Source organism: Rhinolophus sinicus, linkage group LG05, assembly GCF_036562045.2.
Source record: "Rhinolophus sinicus isolate RSC01 linkage group LG05, ASM3656204v1, whole genome shotgun sequence".
NCBI lineage: Eukaryota > Metazoa > Chordata > Mammalia > Chiroptera > Rhinolophidae > Rhinolophus > Rhinolophus sinicus.
Window position 1 is genome coordinate 163,330,112 of NC_133755.1, and position 24,586 is coordinate 163,354,697.

At 34.8% G+C, this 24,586-nt stretch overlaps 1 long non-coding RNA gene across 1 annotated transcript in view; it reads right to left on the reverse strand.

Moving 5' to 3' along the window:
- LOC141566993 (uncharacterized) overlaps positions 1–11,607 on the reverse strand; it is a 650,611-nt gene extending 639,004 nt beyond the window's left edge. Inside the window, exon 1 of the long non-coding RNA XR_012496957.1 lies at positions 11,491–11,607. This is a non-coding gene — a long non-coding RNA (uncharacterized LOC141566993). The remainder of the gene's footprint in view (positions 1–11,490) is intronic.
- Positions 11,608–24,586: the final 12,979 nt, after the last annotated feature.

Below are 24,586 nucleotides of genomic sequence, written 5' to 3' on the forward strand. Positions count from 1 at the left end.
AAATTATTTTCCCCCACTCTCCATTTTTTTCCTGATTTATTTTTCTACATTTTTATATTCTTGATCAATATATAATTTTCTTGTTTGTCTTTCTGTTTTCTTCTCTCTGTCTTTTGATACCTTTCTGTGAGATTTTTTTAACTTCGTTTTTCACTTCTATTAATTTTTGATTTTGTAACTACAAATTTACTTTAAAATAGCTGTTTTTGTTTGTTTCCTGAATGATCTTTTATTATTACACCTTCATGATTCTTTGAAAATGTTACTCTTCTTTTCTTTCCTTGTTCAGCTTCCTCTAAGATATTTTTAATCACTTGTTTAATACCCTTTCTTTTATGTTCGTTTCCTTTACTCTCCTATCATCCTTGGCTGTCCACTCATGTTTAAGTGAGTAGAAATAAGCTGAAATTAGATGTTTCAGACCAACCCATTCACTGAGGACAAAGGGAATAATTATATGAAATATGAAAATAAACTTGAAGGCATTTCACAACTTAAAATATAACACAACTTAGTGGGTCAGGATTTGGGAAAGAACAGCCATTCTAAAAAATGAGCCCGGTATTTTTGGCTGTTTTTCCTTTGCGGCTACCTGACTATCTCAGAAGAGTATCTTAACAGGCTAAGAAACTGAATTTTATCTTGATGGATTTTTAAGGCTACAGGGGAGGAAAGGGCAGGAATTACAGTATGGAAGACACTGAATGAAAACTATGAGCTAGTATAAATCTTAAATAGGTAGGTCCTAGCAGAGATTGTAGCTCAGATTTGAATCATTACAGTCCATGAAATGAAATTGCAATAATCCCAGATTGCTATTGCTTGGCTGAAGTTAAAGAAAATCCTCTCTGGAGGAAAAGTGCATCATTCTCATTTGCATTCTGATTCTACAAACAAATTTTCAAACACAATAACCGGCATAACACAGATTAAGTACAGCCTAGCATACATAGGAAAAATAATATTAAAGTAAAACAGTAGAATGAATTATAGATACTGATTCTCAAAGAATTTCTATTTTAAAGTTAATTGTAACAGCTTTTAAGTAACACTGCTTACTTGTTCAAGGACATAAGAAAGAAAATGAGGGTGGTTTGAGCAGGAAAAAAAACTATAAAAATAATAAAATGGAAATCATAGACAAAAATAACAATACCCAATTAAAAACTAAATGGATGTATATAATAGCAGATTAGATAACTGAAGGGGAAAAATAAGTTAGTACACTAGAAAATAGATTGAAAAAAAATACAGAATGAAATAAGAAAGAAACATAGTGGAAAATAGAAAAGAGAAGGTATAACACAGAGGATACACTAGAAAGATTTAAAATATGCTTTAAAAAATAGGAGAAAATGATAAAGAAAATGGACAGAAGCAAAAAGAAACATAGACTAGAAAGGACAAATAGAAAGGACTAATATTTTGGTAGATTTAAACCCCAAAATATCAATAATGACATCACAGTCAAATAAGCCAAATACTTCAATTAAAAATAAAGGTTCTCAAAATGGCCGGAAATAAAATAGCTGTGCACAGTCTATAGCAGATACATTTAATTTGTAAAGGGACAGAAAGCTAAAAATTAAGAGAACTAAACATTATACTCCCTCCCCCAAAAAAAGGATTGTGTGGCTATACCAATATCAAAGTTGATAATAAGAAAAAAAAATACATGTAAAGGAGGGATACTTTGTACTTATAAAAATTTCAAGTTACAAAGAGCAGATAAAAATTCTAAATTTATAAGTTAATCTGCAAATAAGAACATAAGCAAAACATTAAAAAAATAAAACAAAAGAATAATAGGAAAAGAAGAAAACAAAACTATTTAAATGTTAGTGCAAAGATTTAATAACATGCATATGAAATTTTTAGATAGAATAAATGCATCAAAATTTCTGGATATAACTCATAAATATTAGTTGTATTTCTGTACATTAGAAGCAGTTAGAATGTAATTTTTTTTTAAATAGTGCTACTTAAATTATCATAAAAATATTTTTAAAATCTGGAATAAACTTTCAAAAGATATGCTTTTATTTTTCCTTAGACGTGTTTTCTTTAACACTGTATGGAAAAGGTCTGAGCAAAAGTTATCAGAAGCTCTATGTGCCTAAGTGGGGCTTGTCAAATGTGAACTTCACTGCAGTGCGATCTGAATGAGCCATTTCATTGGAGATTCCCAGATGTCAGCATCTATAGGTTTTAGCTCCTGGTGTGTTTCAGGTTTCCCAAAGACTTTTCCCATATTAGAGGTTTTAACACCTTAAGCTAAATTGCCAAAGTTCTGGGAACTCTGTGGGTTAAAACACCGGAGAATCTCATGATTCAATGCATAAACTTCACCTACAGACTATGCTATCAAAACAGTAGCTTGGACTGGAATCTCACTGCTGAGTGGCTGTTTTACCCTCTCCTGCAAGAATTGACTTTGGGTGGTGAACATACAATGCAATATATAGATGATGTATTATAGAATTGTACACTTGAAATCTATATAATTTTATTAACCAGTGTCACCCCAGCAAAAATAAACCTATAGCCATGTTTGAATAGGAAGCGTCACTATGGGGGGAAAAAAAGAACCTCTAATGTGCTGCCTGGGTGTTGTATGAGGTGGTATGTGCATCTAACAAATGGCCTATTAACAGAATTTCAGTTATTCAGTTTTCAAGCACACTTTTACTTACAATTCCACTGGTATCTAATACTGAAAATTCCTACGATTTTTACATAATTTTGCTCTCATCTAGATGAAACTTTATTTTTTAAACATTATCTTTCTTATTTTTAAAATTAAGGTAAAAAATGAGTAAACCTTGATTTCAGACACAAATTCATTACATATCTCCCTCTTAAGCAATGCTTTCTCTCAGTGTATTTTTAAATTAATATTAAAAGCAGGAAAAAAGTTGATGGATGTCATGTGGGGCGGCCTGCGGGGTCTCTGGTCCCACTCCCCACGTAAGAACGCAGGACATGGTGAGGCCAAAAAGGAACACCCACGGAGCCATAGGTAGGGAAGTCATACCACTATAGTCTCACTGGAGGCTGGATTCACATGACATGAGACCTGCTGTCCGCTTTTCTGCCAACCGACCAACTCCCACTTGCTAACTGCAATCCGCTCTTGCTAGCTCAGCGACCATCTTCCATCTTCTTGCTAGCCCCCATTTTTTCTGCTTGTGTAGCCACGGCAGTTATATTAGTGGCCAATGGCCCACTGGTTACAGCTGACAGCCAACTAGCGACAGCTGATAGCCATCCAATCACAGTTGACAGCCCTTTACTACCTGAGCCAGCACCTTTCCACGTAAGGCCGAGAGCCTGGAAACTGCACTCCTGGCTCTGTCCCCACAATGGATTAAACCGAAATACTAATGCAAGTACATATAAGAATATATCAAACACTGTATTTGGGATTTATATTTCTTTAATCCTCAGTATTTTAGTATCAAATAAAAATGTTTACAGATTAGTGGCTTGCAAACTTTTTATTTGAATTTCTCCAATCTATGATGCAGAGTGAACACATTATCGGGAATCGTGAAATCTTAGCTGGAACTGAGTAGTATAGCACATTTCATTCTTACATACTATATTAATACTTGGTGCAAACTAATATTTCCATATTTTTCTAACATAATTGGTTTTCCATAATACTACAGCATGTACTTGTATTGGTTCTAGTTTCTAATACCCCATAACATAAAATACTTGCTTCAGAGCTTATAGAAATGTATGAGAGGGTGAAACACTGACTGAATTAACTGAACTGACCTCTTGAGCTTGTGTTTTTAGTCAATCTAGAAGAACTCTGAGAAGTTTGAAATGCTGATTCTATTTCTTCTGTAATGACAGACATCTCTAATTGTAACAATTTACCATGAGAGAGAGAGAGAGAGAGAGAGAGAGAGAGAGAGAGAGAGAGAGAAAATTAACTGTGATAGCCCAGAATATGACCAAAATTTGCTAAAAAATATGAAAACCAAAATGTCATTGATAAATAAAGTTAGGCCATCATAGATATGCAATAAACTTGAACTTTTATGAAAATGCTTTGTTGAAAAAACAATGGCCTAATTGTTTAATAATTATCATGGCCATGTGAGAGTGAAGGTCAGACAAGATTCTGACTGCCTGCGTATCAGATTTCATTTGATGTTTGCCTGCCAAAGTTTTTCTAATCTCGAGGGAACACTGAAACCTACATAGGAGACATTCGTTACAGTGACCACACTTCATTGAAATAGGAGAATCAAATTCCTGAAATTTCAACGGTCAATAATGTGTTCCTTCAATCAGTAATTTCTAGCTGCAATATTTTATGTATAAAAATGGCAAAGATACTAAGACGAAAGGAAATGGATAATAAAAGCATGAAATGCACTTTTGCTTTTTGGATAAAATAGTTGATAATTTCCAAACCTTTGATGTTTTTCTTTTATAACAGATTGTTTTCTTTAGGCCCTTTGCCCCCTGCTGCTTCACCTTCGTTTTACACACACACACACACACACACACACACACACACACACACATTCTGATAATCATTTGCATTGTAAGAATTTGTAGGGCAAAAAATCATTTTCTCTCCATTTCAAAAGTTTATGTATTCTTAATTAAACATAGCATCCAATAAAGCACTAAGTTACTGAACGATGAAAAGTTCTGTCTCCTGATACTGGACATGTTATCAAAAGAAAACACAGGAGCAGAAATATGAGAAAACTATTGAAATTTTCCTTACTTATTTAGAAGATACGAGGTCGGACAATTAAGTTTGCAAACTTGTTGCAACGATGTTGCTAACCTTTTTTGATGTCAGAGTGATTATTCATTATGAATTTGTACCAACTGGGCAAACAGTTAACCACGTTTACTATTTGGAAGTGCTGAAAAGGCTGTATGAAAAAGTTAGACGACCTGAACTTTTTGCCAACAATTCATGGCTCTTGCATCATGACAATGCACCAGCTCACATGGCACTGTCTGTGAGGGAGTTTTTAGCCAGTAAACAAATAACTATTGGAACACCCTCCCTTCTTACCTGATCTGGCCCCCAATGACTTTTCTTTACTAGAAGATAAAGGAAACATTGAAAGGAAGACATTTTGATGACATTCAGGACATCAAGGGTAATATGACCACAACTTTAATGGTCATTCCAGAAAGAGTTCCAAAATGGTTTTGAAGAGTGGACTAGGCACTGGCATCAGTGCATAACTTCCCAAAGGGAGTACTTTGAAGGTGACTATAGTGATATTCAGCAATGAGGTATGTAGCACTTTTTCTAGGATGAGTTCATGAATTTATTTGTCATATCTTGTATGACGTGAATCAGTAATTTTTCTTCACAATTATTTTATGTTATAAATCTATTTTTTGTAAGGTATTGAAACTGACAGTGATTTTAAACTGTGGATTTAGATAAAGCTGAAAGGACCAACTAAGATCATTACTTCCCACACAGAGCACTTGATATTTGCTCCTTGATTGAATCTGTAAGGGCTAATATAAATACGTCGTTATTTACAACTTTCCTAAAATCTTTACCAAAAAACAAACAAACGAACAAAAACCTTTTCTCATAGCTTTATAGCAGTTTTCCAAGATTCACTGTGTTTCCATGAATCCTCACTGTAATTTCCAATTTTCAAAATACGTAAGATAGCTGAGTATACAAAGTATTGACATATCTAAATATCTTAAATAATTTTGGTAAAGTAATAAAATGATACACAATTCTTCAGAGCAATAGAAACTGGCATTAAATAAATGAAAGTCCAATTGTTTTAGGTATGACACAGACCATTTATAAAGTTAATATCATTTCCTCAGCAAAGAGTATCCTTCACATGGATAGCACTTTTCACAGTAAAAGTCAAATGTAATAAATTCTGATAAATGTTATTTAACTTATGGGACATGGGACATTGGGAATTTAATTACTTAATATTGGACTTTGACTATATTTCTATAATATACAATGAATCAACTGGAAGGAAGAGGTTTGAATTATTTCCAAAATAACTTGCCAAAAGCTCTCTTAACATATATATTAAAATTTTGCTCTAATAGTCTAATAATCAAAACTTTTTATTAATCAAATAATTGTACTCATAAAAGAGACAAAACATAATTTACATCATTCATGAGTATTGTAACATCTTTTGCCAATAAATGACTGGAGAGAACTATTTTGGCATGCAGAATAGCTTTATAAATGCCTATTTTTGGCTCTAAAATAATCTCTAGAAAATACACAAAATTGATTGATCACGCTAGAAAATAAAGGGAATAGTTTCAATTATAGAATTCAGATTGCCTTTTAATGATTTCATATAAGAAACCTCAATTTATATTTCATATAAGAAAAAGATTGTTTTAATTAATTTGGTAGAATGAGACACATTTGAATTTGGACACATTCTGCAGGCTATATGATTTTGAGGTTGAATTCTAGTTCCCAGAATCTCTTGGGAAACATTTTCTTGTCTCATGATTGGGAAATGTTTTAACATTCTTCATGCTGACTTCACTCTTGGGGCTGAATTCAACACAAGTGGTAGAGGCATAATCAACAGTTTTTTAGACTTTATGTTACAACTTATTTTTCTTTTAATAGTGATTAATTTAATTCCAAGGGGATTGTATATTTGCTCTTTAACTCTCTGTTCACATATTGAAGGTCATAAGGTCAAACACTGCCTTTTTCCATTTCAGATCTTTTCTAATTCCCTATATAATGAAAAATTATACTCTTCCTTTTGTAGTCACAATGAAATACTAAAGAAAATTAAATGAAAAAAAAAAAAAAAAAGAAAATGGCTAACCAATTAAAACAAAACAAGTAACCTATTTTGAGTCAACTGTTTCTATTATTTATATGGTTGTAAACATCTCCTGGTTTGACCACTATTTCTATGGAAAGATTGGAAAAACCAGAATGCTTAAAATAAAAGATAGATTATAACAAGTGGTGACAAAGACATAGACTAATTTTAAAATTTATACACCACTAATAAGACTGTGAGTTTATGGGTCCATTTTAAATTTTTTCAGTATGTCAAAAATGGAAATGTACATATTTATCCAGCACTTTCATATGTAAGCTTTTGAAATATAAGCATGTATAAGCTTTACAGAGGACAAGTCTAAGAATGTTCAGAGCAGCATTATCTTTAATAGTCCCAAACTGGAATATAACTATTGACATAAAATGAATAAATAATTTGCAATATATTTATTCAATGGAACACTATACAGCAGTGATAATCAATAATCTACAGCTACTACAACTACAGCTACACACAACAACCTAGTTGAACCACACAAATAAAATATTGAGTGAAAGAAACAAAACTCCTAAAATTACATACTGTATCATTCCAATTATATAAAATTCCAAACCAGACAAAGCTAGTCTATGAAGTTAGGAGACTACCATTAGGTTAGTGAATATTTACTGGAAAGGAGTAGGATGGAGCTTAAGGTGTGATTGTGTCTTGACTGGATGATGATTACCTAGGTGGGTTCAGTACATGACAATCCGTCAAACCGTATATTTATTATTTGTGCCTTTTATAATAAGCTTTGAATAAAAAGAGAAATTTAAAAGAGCCTCATTGTAATGAAATATATATGTATCACTCTAAAAATATAAATATAGTTATTAAAAATTTGCGAAAATATATGCATGGTTATGAGTACATTAAAATATACCCATAAAACACTCTATAACGTAATAAAAACCTAGATTATTCAATAATTGTTTTCTTTAGAAGACAACATTTTGTAATTTTGATCAATCATGAAAATTTTCATCTACCAGTAAGTAACAGAAGTTTCCCATTATAATCAAATGGCATACACATCTAATTATAATGAAGATTTTACAGCCATGTCTCTCTTAACAAAGGGGATATATTCCAAGAAATCACTATTGAGTGATTCTGTCATTGTGCGAACATCATAGAGTGCACTTATAGAAACCTAGATGGGATAGCCTGCCACACAGCCAGGCCATATGGTATATAGCCTATTATTTCTGGGCTACAAACCTGTACAGATTATTACTGTACTGAATACTGTAGGCAGTTATAACACACTGGTATTTGTGTATCTAAACATAGAAAAGGTACAGTAAAAACACAGCATAAAAATAAAAAAAACTGGTACACACCAGGGCACTTATCATGAATGGAGTTTGTCGGCCTGGGAGTTGCTCTGGTTGAGTCAGTGAGTGAGTGCTGAGTGAGAGTGAATACTTAGGACTTACTGTACACTACTGTAGACTTTATAAACACTGTCCCAAAAGCCCCCTCCCTGTTTCCTTCCAACAGGGTCAGAAATAGAACATCGCAACTGTCAATGCTGTTTCATGAACAAAAATAGAGGCTGGATTGATTGGAAACAGAAACTAGCCGGGTAAGGCATAAATCACCATAATAGTGACTGTCGAGAGAGAGTGAAAGGTGGGCCGAAGATCAGTAGGACTAAGAATTCAAGATGGAGATAAAAGAACATAGAGGTTTGTCATGGCAGTGTGGTTTTGGCTGTTGCATGTTGGGACAGTGGTCAGATTAAGGAACTTCGCGGTATTCATTAAAAAAAAAAAAGAAAGAAAGAAAGAAAAGAGGTTGTTTAACATGGAGAGGGTGTAGAACTGAGGACTAAATATTTTGACTTTGGAAATTTGTTTCCTGGTTCCATTGACACTGTCTGGCACAAAGGGCTCTCTCTGACATTGAGTTGATGGAAGAAATAATTTAGTCTTGTCTATATTACATCCAATGATTGCTCGTGCTGCTTCCAAATATTTCTGACTTATAGACTTGGTGAGATTATGCTTTATTTTTTTAAAAAGAGTGAATAGTTAGACTAGTCTCATAAAGCTCACAAAAATACCCACAAAGTATTTGCTGCTCAAAATTCATTTTGGAATTACATGCTAAAATAAGCACACAAAAAAAGCCCAAAAAAAGCTGATTTTACAAATTTTAAGCAAAGAAATGAGGGTTTCTAATAAAATGTTTCAATTAAAACCCAACCTCTGTGTGTGTGTGTGTGTGTGTGTGTGTGTGTGTGTGTGTGTTTACTTGTTTAGTTACACTGCATCCTTTCAACAAATTTTGATTAACTGAATCATTTTCAACATTTGTTTCCAAATTCCAAACCAGGATAAAATTTCTATCTGATTCATGAGATATATATCAGGCATCAGCCCACTGTGTTTATAAATTACAATTCATTGACTGTCTTTTCTGCTTCTAATCCCATCAAGAAGTACAGTATTTAGTTATCCCATATCTGACCATTGTCTGTCAGCAAATGAAGCTGTTAGTATATCCGGAATGAGAAGCTACCAGTGAATGTGCCCTTGAAACAAGATTTCAAGAGTCTCTTTTTTCATGTTTTTAGTCTTTGCCTTCTTCCTCTCTGCTCTCTTCCCTTCCATATTCCTTTCTTTCAATATTGAGACATACACAGAACACCATTTCAAGAATAGAGAATTTAGTCATGTATCATGTTTGCACATAGCTTTAATGTGATTGTCTATGATTCGTAGGCAAACATAAGAACACCGAATTGCACACAAAGTCTGTGGTCCTATCATCTGTGGCTACAGATGGAAAACAGCCTGCACAAACAGGATATGTTTGAACACATCTTTGGGTAACAAACACAAAGACATTAGCAGCCGGGCAATATCAAAGAGGTGTCAGGAGAAAGTACTCTCAAGCCCAAACCTAAACATTTTTCATAAAATCCAAAAATTATTTCAAGAATCTTAGTATATCTGAGCCGCTTGTCTATGCACTTAGCTTATGCCCTCAAAGAACACTGTAGCAGCCTCTGTGCTGCCAATCACCCCTTCTGTGAGTTTCCATTACCTGTGACATGACCAGTAATTAAAAAAAATACAATCAAAATACAATCTAAATTAGATGAATGCTCTCAACCTCTAGAGAATTTAGAATCAGGAAAACTTACTATTGATGCCTGTTCTTATTATATCTTATTTGCCTTTATTTATCTCAAAAAAAAAGAAAATTTCTGATTTTGCACCTTCGATGATCAGCAATTTGGGAGAGATTTTCCTATAATTGTTCTCCTTTCCTTACCGTTTCTCACCTAAGTGACCAGTGCCCACTGATACTCTGAAAATGAAGCTACTTGCTTGTGGCCTGATACACACCTGATATGGCTACATAACACACATAGCCTGATCCCTATTTTTGAGGTGTTCCTGTTCTCCCCAGTGCCCATAACATGCAACATTGAATAGAACACTCAGTTTCAACTTTCACCTTCAGGACAACTTCCCTCCTTAGTAATTCATTCAGCAGGAAAGGGAAATCTGTGTTGGGGTGTGGAGTTTTCCCCTCAGATTAAATGCTTCTGGCTGTTGGCAAAATTAGAAAAACAGCTTCAAGGAATTGGTTTTATTTTATTTAATGCTCCCAGTAGGAGAAAATTTTAACAGCAACACCCAACAAGCATGCCCCTTAGGCTGCAGTAGTCACCCGCCCTCCTTATATAATACATATTGCATTTTACCTCTGAAAATGATTTCTGATGATGACCCGATATCAAAATTAGGAAACAGCCAGAAAGCATTTCCTTTCTTTTATGTTTCGTGTCAGTTGCCCTGCCTGTCTTTTCATTTATCCTGGCAGAGGTTTGTCTCTTTGCCTTTAAAAGTTAAATCCACCTTCATCGCCCAATGTAGAAAGAAGTGAAATTAAACTGCAGTGTGTTCCAGAGGAGAAAATCTACTTTATTCATCTCTCAGCCCTACTTTAACTTACACTGACCTAATTACAGCCCACACCAGAAGCGGAAGAGCTGAAGGAGCGTTTCTGCCACCTAGTGGCCAGTGCCCTGCACTGTGCACTGAGAACACGTTTTCGCTTTATTTTTGAAATGTCTGGCACATAAGTGCAAATGACCTTCTCTAGTCTCTGCATGAATACTGAGGCTATGCATCACACACTGTTCTGTTCCTTTGGAGATTCAATATGTAATGGCCTTCTAAAGAACTCTATTTAGAGAAGGTTGAGTCAATGGTTCTTAAGATGAACTATAGCTTGGAAATTATATTAAGATTGTATGACATTTCATGAGTAAAATTGAAAATGATAATGAAAATATTAATAGCCATTAAAGCAATCTTTTTAATATCATGTATTGAATTTAATATGTAGGGATGTTGCACCCTCCCAACTAAATCAATTATCCTTCTCGTAGCAACTGCATGATTTTAGCTAGCTGAGTGATTTCTTCAGAGCAGCAACTGGCTTATTTGTTTGCTTTGGGGAGTGGTAGTGGACATTTAATAATGCTCCATTCTCTTTTTCTAGCTTCATTAACGAATTATTGATCAGTGACTTGAAAGAAAAACTTGGATGAAAAATGTAGTCAGCCTTAAATCACCAATGCTAATTAAAACCTGGGAAAGGAAGAAAAATGAATGGCACTTACAATGCCCAAATCTCAGGGTAGCCATCTCCTCCGCTGAAGTGTTAAAGCAGCAGCCATTCGCTGAGCCTGGCATTGGTGCCTGTATCACAGAGAAGGGAAACGGCCCCCGTACCAAAGTCCCTGTAGATAGAAAATAAAGAAATAGGCTGTGTACAGAGTGGGTAATCAATTCCTGAATCATTAAGGTAAATAATGGTCGGGATCACATTCACACTCCTTTCAACAAAGCAGTCAAAGTGGTGTGATAAATTTCAGTGTTAGAGTATTTTAGGATGTTCTTCAACCTCACGGCTTCAGATTGTTTATCATATTCAATCTAAAGAGAAAATTAGTAAAGAATTTTCACCATTATTCATAAGGGCTGCTAAGTACCTACTGCTTCTCATATCACATTTAGAGTCCTAGTGACACAAGAGAGTATCTCTATTATTTATGACTTAACTCGACCTGTTTTATTTTATGAAAACTTAAGAGTGTGTTAAAATTGATATGGTCATTTATTTATCAAATATTTATTGGAGAGTGAACTATGAGCAAGTCCCTATAATAGACACAAGATTTACACATTACAAGCAAAACCCAACATGATCGTCCTTTATGGAGGTTAACTTGATTTTTCCTCTCCTATCTGGACCCTGTAGACCAAACTAAGAAATGATGTATAATGTATTGCACAGCATCTAAAAATCAACACTCTCTTTTCAATTCTGCTATCTTTTCTTAAGTGAACCTTCTTTATTTTTAGCCTTGATTATTTCAGTGGCTTCCTGACAGTCCTACCTATGTTCAATTTCTCTTTGTGCCCCTCCAAAATTCATATGTTGAAATCGTAACCCATCATGTGATGACACTGGGAGGTGGGACCTTTGGGAGTTGACTAGCTCTTGAAGGTGGAGCCCTCAGGAATGCAAGAACTGCCCTATGAAAAAGACCTAAAGAGTTTCCTCATCTTCTTGTTGGCATGTGAGTACACAATGCAGTCTGGGCAGTATGCAACCCTTTTCTGCAATCTGGACAGAAAAGGGCCCTCACAGAACCCAACCATGTTAACACCCTGATTTTGGACTTCCAGAATCTAGAACTGTGAATTATAAATTCCTGTGGTTTATAAGACTTCTAGTTTATGGTACTTGTAATAGCTACCTGAACAAACTAAGAGAGAGAGAGCATCTTCACAATTTGACTTAATTAACCTTTTCACTGCGTTAATTGATTTCAAGTTTGTTCTCCAAAATGTGTCAAAAATCCACAGAAAATAATTATAGTATTTATATTTTTAAATAAATACAATTAAGGTGGTACATTTTATTAAAATAAATGATAAACACAAAAATACAGAAAAATGTACATATGCTTTCCAAAACTTCCTTTCTGGAACACTGAGCTCTTGGAGTAAAGTTGAATGCCACAGTCAGCAGCATGGAAATATTTGACTATAGATGAACATCGCAGCAAAAATGTTAAGGGATTGAGACTTGTAGGGATACCTAGGGAAGAGCATTCCAGACATAGGGAACTACCAGTGTGGGCTCTGAGGAGGGACCATGGTTGGCAGAGTCAATAGGATTTTAGGAAGCAGTGAGCAGGAAGAGGGGGAAATAAAAGTAATATAAATTGAAGCAAGAGCCTCAGCATACTTCACATCATGTAGGGTCTTGTTGGCTTTTATAAAAACACTGGCTTATTCTCTTAGGGAATTAAGAGTGACTTTGGAAGATTTTGAGCTGCGGGACTGAGGTCAGCTGGCAGTTAACATTATCCTGATAAAACAAGATCATGGACGTTACTGTTTTAAAAATTGACTTTTTATAAACAAAAATTTGGAAGCTGCTGGGGAACTGCAGATAGGGCATAATAATGGCTTGGACGGAGGTGGTAGCATGCGAAGTAGTTGGATTCTAAATATATTTGCTGATCCATCAGTATTTCCTGAATAATTGCATTTGGAATGTAGGAAGAACTGAGAAGTGAAAGAAGTATGGATGTTTAAAACTGAAAGGAAGGAGTTGCCATTAACAGTAAAGAGGAAGAAAGTTTTTGGGAAAAGATCAGGACATACTAAGTTTGAGACATCTATTTCAAGTGCAAGTGGAGTTGTGTTGGCAGCTGTATATCTCTGTCTGCGATTCAGGGTGAGAGATATGGAGATAGATTTGGACTTTTGAGAGTACAAATAATATTTCAAGCAAGAGACTCTTTGAGGTCACCAAGAAAGAATGCAGATAGCAAAGAGTAGAGTTTTAAAGGCATTATTAATTCTGGAGCATTCTATCATTAATAAATCAAGAAGAAAAGGGGAAACCCACAGAGCAAATTAAAAGGTGTGGCCACTGAGATAGCTAAGAAACCAAGAGTTTTGTTTTAGAAGTCCACTGAAAAGTTGTTATAAGAGGAAGGAGCAGTCAAAATGCCATTGCTGCTTATAAATCAAGTAAGGTGAACATTGAGACTAACCACTAGATTAGATTTATCACCATGGATATCAATAATGACCTTGACAAGGGCATTACTGGTAGGAGAAGAGGAAAATAGCATGACTGGAGGGGATTCAAGAAGGAACAGTAGGAGCAGAGGAAGTGAAGTAAATGTAAAGTATAAACAAACATACTGGTAGAGAGCATTCACTATTATTTGTATTTATACCATTGCAACAAATCAGTCATGATTGCTATGAATTTCAATCCATAGCATAATTAATTCTTGAGCCTCTTCAGAATTAAGCATATAATGAATTAACAGACTCTAAAGAGATGCAAAAATATCTACCTAAGAAAATAATCATATTGTTGTTGCTATTATTATTAGTGTTCTTTATATTCTTTATAAAAAATAAACTTATATAGCTTAGTTATAGACTTTCGCAAGTTACCTTCTGTACAGGAATCACCATTGAACGGTTCATATATACAAAAGTGTTCTGTAACTTGCAAGGCAATTACTATTATTAAAGCGGGAAAACTATATAATGTACATATTCCATTTAAAGAAAAGAGTTCTAAAAATAATACAAATGACTTAATTTTCTTTCACTGATAAATTGATATCTAATAAAATTTATTGTGTTAAAAGAGAACATAAAGTAAAACAAAGAAATTTAGACCTTGATTTATCATTTACCTGGATCGCTATCCTTGGAAAGACTTGTCTTCAGTGTCAACAATATTTAACAAAACAGAACACATTTCCTAACTAAGGAGAGGAAAATGTGATGCGGCAAATGAATATGCAATTTTAGAAGCAATTCACAAAATAGAAACATAAATAATAAAAATAAAAATTATGTATTAACATTGCTGGGCCTAAGTATGGAGAACAAAAGAGAAAAGACAGAAATAGTCAGTAGTCACAGAGGGCCACGTTTATGACAAGCAGTCCTGTGATACCTGAATCCGTGCCCAAAGCATGGTGTTATGGAAGAATCCTCTGTAGTTCAAACAAGTTCGCCTAGAAACAGATTATTTCATGATTTTATTGCAAAATGTCATGTAGATTTTAGCCAAATACTTCATAAACTCTTACTTTCAAAGAATTCTGTTTTGCAGCATAAATGTGAGACTAGCAAAGGGAAATGAAGATTTCATGAATCTCTTAATCCTTAAAAGCAAGAAAGCTTTCCACTGAAGACAGAGCATTTGAGGACATAACTTTTCTTGCCTTTGGCCTATAAATATATTAGATCCATTTTAAATCCTCCTTCCATTTAGTCTTAAAGAAGTTTGGGAAGATAGGATAGGATTTACTATTTTAAATAGTAATATATTTATATATAGTATATATTTATATATATATATAAATTTGCCTTAATGCTTTTATGAGTTATAAATACTGTTAAAATCAATTGTAAACATTAGCACTGTCCTCACATGATAAACTAAAACAAACAGACACACATACACACACACACATTGAAAAAAGAAATAAAATAGAGCATTTGTTTAGTATTAAAAATTCATTACTATATTTAAGGGAATAAAACAGATTCATAAACTGTTATAAATATTTAATGCATATGATTTTACTACCAAATAAATTCATTAAAGAGTAATCTTAAATTGATGTGTTTTTTACTTTAATAAATACGCCAGGTTTAATTATCCCAATCTAAATGGTATTAAAGGTAGAGAACATTAAATCCACTGTAATGTTATATTTGTGTTGTATTACCTTCATTACTGTCAATTTAGTTAAAGTATGCATTAGCGAGGACTAAAATGACTTAATTGTTTAAGCAAAGCTTCTCTTAGTTATTGCCAAACCTAAAAATTAAGAACCCCCAATGATCCTTTCTTTAGTGTTTCCTATAAAATTGTTTCATGGAAATAATTTAGGAAAAGCCATAATTTATAAATTTTAATCTTTTAATCCAACAAACAGAAAATTAAGATCAGCCATTTCAGAAAATACTCATTTTTTTTTTTTAGTCTCAACTTTTAGATGGACAAAAAATAAAGTTCTAAATGGATGTCCAAGGAAACTCTGATTTCCACAAGTCCATTTAGGTTTCATCTGTTAATAACAAACTTTTCTTGAACTATTACTGTATTTGTCTTCTGTTTCATTGCTTTAATTAGAAACACAAAAATATGAGAGGTGAGATTAGTACTCCTCACAGATGAGGCTCATACTTTGTTTTTCTTTTTTTAACTTTTGTATTATTTGCTTATGGTTGAGTCCCTGGAACTTGGTGAGCAATAAATAAATATTTATTTAATATAAGTATGTTTGAATGGATAAGTGGTTTGAAAAATGAATGAATAAAATATAACTTCCTCTGCCATTTTAAAGATGAAGACATTCAGCCTTTGATATGCGAAGTAACTGGTTTAAAAAATTATTAATGGAAACACTGAAGATTCTGTTGCCAAACTGAAGATTCTGCACTATAACATTCTTTTCTCTTAGTATTGGTGGAAATGCTAAGTAAGCAAGAATAGAGATAGCACCGTGGGAAGTGACAGTTGCTGTAGCAGGACAAGACAGTTGTAAGTAGTACCCTAACTTCCCCTTAGACATTGACTAAAATGAGCGAGGAGACAGGCAGATCATGAATGATTATGAGCTGGATTAGTATGGTAGATAAAGATACTAGGAAAAGAAGTAGTAATTTAGATACCTCACAAGGAAATCTATAAAGCCTGGTGGCTAACGGATAAATGAGATTACAGTGCTGAGAAATCAAAGGAAACACCAAGAATTATTAGTCTGGGAGATCTGAAGAGTGATATTCTTCATTTTGATTAACAAAGAAAAAAGGTGACGCATTAAGGAAAATATGATAATTCTAAGTTTCAAAATACTATGCTGTGAAGAGACTAAAGATACCAAAATAAACATTTTTTGTAAGAATTATTTTTAAAAGCACAAGATTAAAAAAAAATTAAAAATGGTAAGTCTGATAATGAAGCATTGATCATTATCCACATTGAAGAAATGCTTGAAGTACACAAGTGAAGGAATGACTTTGTTCCTGTCCCTCAAGGATGTCAAGATCTTTATCCTTGAGCCTTTATATTGCTGCACCTTTGGCCTAGAATGTTCTTACACATATCTTTTTAGCTGATTTTGTTTTGTTATTCAACTATCAACTGAAATAGCTCTTTCTCAGAGTGGCTTTTGCTAAAGCTGGTACTATTATATACATTTTATGTATATTAACTCATTTAATCCTAATGAAGTCCCTATGATCTATATACCATCATAATTATATTTTACTTAGAGGAAATGGAGACAAAGTATAAGAAATGTGTAATAACAGCTAAAAAGTGGTGAGCTTTGTAAGTGGAAGACAGATGAGATTTGAACCTGGGCAGTTCATGTCTTAATACATGCACTCAATAACCAATCAATGCTGCCAAAGTACTTGTTAATCCTTATTGACAATATCTTTGAATGCATTAATACTCTGAAATCATTGTATGTATTTATTTCCTAGTACATTTTATGCTCTTTCTAGATATTCGATATTCATAAAGACAAAATGCCAAAGATTTGTACCTTCAATGTAAGGATGAAATGAAATAAACTGCAGCAGCCATCCAGGGGGCAAGTTTTCTTAGATTGTACTAATTTATATATTTACATCCTTGGTACCATTGGATTTTGCAGCCCCTCCCACTAAAGAGGTGGATATAGTCCCCTGCCTCATGGCTTTGAATTTAGCCCTGGGATGTGTTTTGGCCAGTGAGGTATTAAGAGGAATAACCTGAGGAAAGGCTAGAAAAGTATGTATGCAACACCTGTGCTTTCACCATAAAATGGCTAGCTTGCTGGTTCAGGAAACAGATCCAGCTGAGATGAGCCTTCCCCCACGGCTTATCTGCAAACTTATGAGTTAAATAATGAGTCTCAGTTTTTATGGTTTGTAGTAAGAGCTGATTGATGCAGAAATTGGTACCAGAAAAGGGGGACTGCCATTATAAAATCCTAAAGTATCTGGGATTGCCATTGCAACATGCAGCAGGCTCTGAGGAGGCAGAAGAGGCTGGGAAAATGTCAAGGGAACTGTTTTAGTAGGATGAGAAATTGGAGACATGTGTTTTGTAGTGATGAAATATTTGGTAAAACCCTCACGTGAGGTTACTTAGAAGACTGAAAATGTATCTAATGAATTTTTGGAATTGCACAAGGAGAACTCCAGGGAAAACAGAATGTTGACAGCTTGGGCCTTGCCCTTTTAGCTGCAAAACATATAAACTAAAAGTAAGATGAGCTCAAAAATAAGTTGGTAAACAGAATTTTGAGGTCATATACAACCCAGAACTTGCTGGATTGAAAAATACTACTTTTTTCTCATCTCTAACACCTGTAACAACAAAGTATTCTCAAAATAAGATACAGATTGAAGTAAAGAGCCTCTCTTTAGTATTATGTTCATGTAAGCCAGTAAAACATATACACAACCCTGGCAGGTACTAAAATATGTTATTTTAGTATTTTACTAAACATATTACTAGAGTATTTTATAGTTTTATTGAGGTATAAGTCACACACACACACACACACACACACACACACACACAAAAAAAAACAGCACATCTTTAATCCATACAATTTGATGAGTTTGGAACTATGCATATGCCCATGATACCTTCACCACAATCAAAGTAATAAACATATCCATCACTTCCAAGTTTCTTTCTGCCTTTTCTTTTGTAATACACTTAACATAAGATTTATACTGTTAACAAAATTTTAAGTGTACTATGTATTAATGATAGGTACTATGTTGTACAGCAGATCCTCAGAACCTATTTATCTTATATAATTATAACATTATACCCACTGAATGACTCCCCAATACCCCTCTCGCTATCCTCTGGCAAACACCAATCTATTTTCTGCTTCCGTAAGTTTGACTATTTCAGATACTGCATGTAAGAGAAATCATACAGTATTTGTTCTGTGACTGATTTATTTTACTTATCATAATGTTTTCCAGGTCCATGTTGTCACAAATGGTAGGCTTTTTTCTTTTTTTAAAGCTAAATAGTATTCAACTGTACGTATATACCACATGTTTTTATTCATTTGTGTGTAGATAGATTTTTAAGTTGTTTCTATATCTTGGCAATTTAGAATAATGGTGAAATGAACATGGGTATGAAGGTATCTTTTTAAGATCATGATTTCAATTCTGCTGGATATATACTAAGAAGTGGGATTGAGTTATTTTAAATATAAGGTACTGGCACAAGAATGAATAGATTAATAGAATGTAACTGGGACAATAATAAGACATACATTTGGAGAACCCCAACTAATGTTTTAGGTGTTTGAGAATCAGCAGTTAAAAGACAGATGCTCTGTGTCATGCAGGGTGTCATGCGGGGTCTCATTTCCCACTCCCCACATAAGAATGCAGGATATGGCAAGGCCAAAAAGGAACACCCACGGAGCCATAGGTAGGGGAATCATACCACTGTAGTCTCCCTGGAAGCTGGGTTCACATGACGTGTGACCTGCTGTCTGCTTTTCTGCCTGCCAACCGACCCCTTGCTAGCTACAGTCCGCTCTTGCTAGCTCAGCCACCATCTTGCTAGACCCCATTTTTGCTAGCGTAGCCACGGCAGTTGTATCAGTGGCCAGTGGCTCACTGGTTACAGCTGACGGCCAACTAGCCACAGCTGATGGCCATCCAATCACAGTTGATAGCCATTTACTACCCGAAGTGAGCACCTTTCCACGTGAGGGCGAAAGCCTGGAAACTGCACTCCTGGTTCTGTCCCCACACTGTCATCAAGGAGTTGGCAAATTAAACACAGCCACAAATTTTTTGCTGCTCTTGTTAACGAGAGGCAGAAAGTAACTCCATTCCCTTTGATTTTAGTCTTGTTGACTTGCATAATCAATGGAAAGAGATGGTGACACGAACTATGAATGGAATGTGGCTGAGCTCCCAAATGACAACCAGCTTCTCCAGCCCTATGAATAAGCCATCTTGGACATGCTGCCTAATGGAGTCTTCAAATAACTTTATTTGGTGACAATCCCTAAGCAAGCACCATGCTGCTCAGCCCAGTCAACCCACAGAAATGTAAAATATACTAACAAATTATGGTTTAAGTTACAAATTTGAGGGTGTTTTATTACAAAGCAATAAATAACTAGAAAGAGGCAGATAATGAAGCCTTGCAGACTAAAGAAATAAAATAAATTCTGGCAATGGTAAGTGCTATGAAGGAAAGAAAATAATGAGTTTGGGATATATATGAGGTGTGATCACAAAATACGGGGAATGTTTAAATTTAAAAAAAAAATTATCATGGTAAAAGACACATTGCCTTCAATCCCTCTCAAAATACTCCCACTCACTTTGAACACACTTATGCCATCATTCTTGACACTTTCTGAGAAGTTCTGGAAGTCCTCTTTTGTGTCTTTACTTCATCCTCCATCATAACGCTCCATGTCACACATTGCTTCCTGTACAGCAGTTTCTGTCAAATAAAAACATTATGGTGTGTCCTCATCCACTTTATTCACTGGATCCGGCACTGTGACTTCCCCAAAGTCAAAATGAACATGAAATGAAAATGTTTTGAATCAATACAGGACATTGAGGCAGCCATGACAGTGCAACTAAAGACACTCTTGAAAGAGGACTTCCAGAACTGCTTCAGAAAGTGGCAAAAATGATGGGATAAGTGTGTTCAAAGCGAGGGGGAGTATTTTGAGGGGGATTAATGGCAATGTGTCTTTTACTGTAATAATTTTTTTTAATTTAAACATTCCCTGTATTTTGTGATCATACCTCATACGTGCACTGATTGATTTGATCTTCACAACAGTATAATTTTACAGTTAATGAAAGCTAGAACCAGAAATTTAGTCTGAATACCCTTGGGCCAGAATTAAATTATTATGAGTGATTTATAAATAAACAATTTTAGGATAAGTGTCTAACTGGAAATTAATACAGTATACCTTCATATATCAAAATAAATGGTATATGAAATAGTCAAATGTAAAATATTCTCCATTAAGAAAAAAAATGTATGTAAAAGAAATATGAATTACCAAAATATTTATAGAATAAATGTAAAAAAATACCAGATTATTTACTATAAGGAACTCTTAAAAATCAATAAAAGGGGACTAAACATCTTTTTTTTTTTTTTTTTTTTTTTTTTGACTTTTACTTATTTTAAGTGTGTTTTTCCAGGACCCATCAGCTCCAAGTCAAGTAGTTGTTTCAATCTAGCTGTGGAGGGTGCAGCTCACAGTGGCCCATGTGGGGATCAAACCAGCAACCTTGGTTTGCACCTTGGTTAGCACCATACTCTAACCAACTGAGCTAACCCGCCACCCTGTAAACATCTTAATTTTAAAATGTACAGTATAAATAAATTTGTAAAAGAAATACAAGTTGCAAAGAAATATATAAAAACAGTTAACCTTATAAGTATTAGTAAAATGCAATTTTAAATTACTGATACATTTTACATTGTCTTTAATAAATGTTTAAAAAATAAAATTAAGCCATCTATTGGTGTCAGAATATGGTGACAGTAATTTTTGAGCACACAATGACATTATCACAAAACTCAATATGGCTCTAACACCTTAACATCTTAAGTAAATACATTGAAGGAAATTATCAACAATATATGAAAAATATGTATATTAAAATATTAATTGCTGTTATTTATAATAACATAATTTGGAAACGATATAAGTAACAAATAATGAAGGATATGGTAAATAAGTAACAATTTTAAAATATTACTTCCAGGATAATCTATAACTGTCATGAAAAATGATTTTGAAATATTTTTTGAAGTATGTTTTGAAACGTTTTCAAGTGTTTTTGAAATATTGCCTCATGGAAAATTCAAATAGAGAAATGGTACAGCTGCATTTTTGCAACTAGATATAGAGTAAGGGGCAGCTATAGAAACTGAAATCAAGATAAAAATGGAGACAGAGATACACATAATACAGTTAAACATAGAGATGGAACTCCTGATATAGGCAAAAAATGAGAGAACCTTCACTAAAATGCTAATGGAATCTAGAGTGATGTCATAGGAATGGCGGCAGTGAGCTGGGTTTCTTAAGTTCTCCTCTGGAACTTACCACAAATTGAACATCTATAACCCATCAAAGAACTCTCTGCTCCTCACACAGAACAGCTAAGAGACTTGCATGAGGATTATTCGAAGAGTCTCAAGCTGGTCCCTGAATTGAGGAGTAGTATCAGATTACAGAGGAGCTGTAATGCTCAGGACCTGGAAAAAGCTGGTTTGCAGCTGTTACCTAGGGAAGAGTCCAGATACGGAGACAGAAGACTCCTTCCCTCTCAGCCCCCATCTTTTCTAGGCTGCTTGCAGCAGGGCAATTACATCCGTGGAGACACACGCAGGGGTCACCTGCAGGTGGCAGAGGCAGCTCTGGGCTTTCAGCAGTTCAGAAATCTAGTCCTCTCCACAGCCCCCGACAGAAGAAGTGCCCTAAGTCTCAGGAGACCTGGGCACAGGAAATAAGCCCACCTCCCAGTGGCTGGCTGTGGTGCTTTCAGCACGCCTATGTGCAGGCAAGAGCAAAAACTGCATCAACTTGTAAAAACTACCAACTACTCCCCATAACCCCACTCATCTACCATGTTTCCCGAAAATAAGACCTCCCCGGAAAACGATCCGTAGCATGATTTTTCAGGATGCACGTAATATAAAATAAGTCCTAATGCATTGTTTGGAGCAAAAATTAATATAAGACCCAGTCTTATTTTCAGGGAAATCTGGTAGGGCTTATTTTATATTATGAGCATCCTGAAAAATCATGCTATGGCTTATTTTCCAGTGAGGTCTTATTTTCAGGGAAACACAGTAGAACTGCAGTGCCAGGTCATTCTGGGTGCCAGGTGGCTGGCTCTGCCTCCACAAGATGAAGAGGAGTCTTTGTACAGAAGAGGAAAACATGGAGATAGCTTAGTGGGCTTAAGCCAAGACTGGAGTTGCTTTTTTTGTTTGTTTTTGTTTAGTATTACTAAATTTTTAGCATATGCATGTGTGTGTGTGTGTGTGTATCTATATTTCCCTTTCTCTCTCCTTTTCTTTTTTATTTTCATTGCCCTACTTTTCCTCTCCATTTTTCTGTATTGTTTTTGTTTGTTTGTTTGTTTTTTTGATATTTTTGCCTGTGTTGAGTGTTGGTTATCGGTTGTTTTTACATGTGAGTGTATTTGGTTTTTTTCTTTCTTGTTGTTCCTGTTATTGTGCTTATTGATTTGTTTTGTCCTGAAATTGCCCTACACCAGGGCGCAGCCCAAGAGGCACAAGATTCAACATACCCAGAGGCCAACTCCAGACCAAACCAGAGCATTACTGTGTTTGACCTACAAGTGACACACCCAGAGGGAATTCTCTACAGGCACAATAGCCCATACGGGCCAAGCCTCATCTGAGTGGTCAACTCTCACACAGCAAGCAGCTCATCCACTGTGGACATAGCCAATTCTCACAACTAGTCAGCCTAGGAGTCAATCCCACCTACTGATAAGCCAAAAGCAATTAAGTTCAACTTCAACAGGACAATACACACAACACAAGGGTCACCTCTGGGGCACATGCACAGGAGAATAGGGAAGTGGTACAAGTCAAATATAAAGACACACACTACATAAGACAACCCGGAAAAGATGGAGAGCCCTAGGGGATCTACCTAATACATCGAAATAAACACAGAGCATCATCCAGAATGGGGAAACAAAGAAACATATCCCAAATAAAGAACAGACAAAACCTCCAGAATTGGAACCAAATGAAATCCAGGTAACCAACTTATCAGAGACAAAGTTCAGAACACTGATGATAACAATGTTTAAGGAGCTTAGTGACAACATAAAGACGGATAGAGAAATCATAAATAACAACCAGTTAGAACTAAAGAATACAATAACTGAAATAAAGAACACACTTGCAGGAATTACCAGCAGGTTAGATGAGGCAGAGGATCGAATCAGTGATTTAGAAGACAAGTTAGCAGAGATCACCCAAGTGGAACAACAAAAAGAAAAAAGAAAAACAAAACAAACAAAAAAGAAAACAATGAAAATGGTTTAAAAGACCTGTGGGATAACATCAAATGCAACAACATGTGCATCATAGGAATACTAGAAGGTGAAGAGAGGACGCAATGGATCAAGAACATATTTGAAGTAATAATGACTGAAAACTTCCCTAACCTGGTTAAGAAAATCGACATACAAGCCCAGGAAGTGTAGAGTTCCAACCAAGATGAACCTAAACAGGTCCACACCAAAACACATTATAGTTAAAATGGCGAAGGTTAAAGACAAAGAGAGAATCCTAAAAGCAGCAAGAGAAAGACAGCAGGTTACATACAAGGGAACTCTTATAAGACTATCAAATTACTTTTCTACAGAAACTTTGCAGGCCAGAAGGGAGTGGCAAGAGGTATTCAAAGTGATGAAAAACAAAGGCCTACTACCTAGATTGCTTTATCCAGCAAGGCTATCATTTAAAATTAAAGGAGAGATACAGAGCTTCCCAGAAAAGAATGAGCTAAAGGAATTCATTACCACCAAGCTAGCAATGCAGGAAATGTTAAAAGGGCTTCTATAAACAGAAGAAAGATG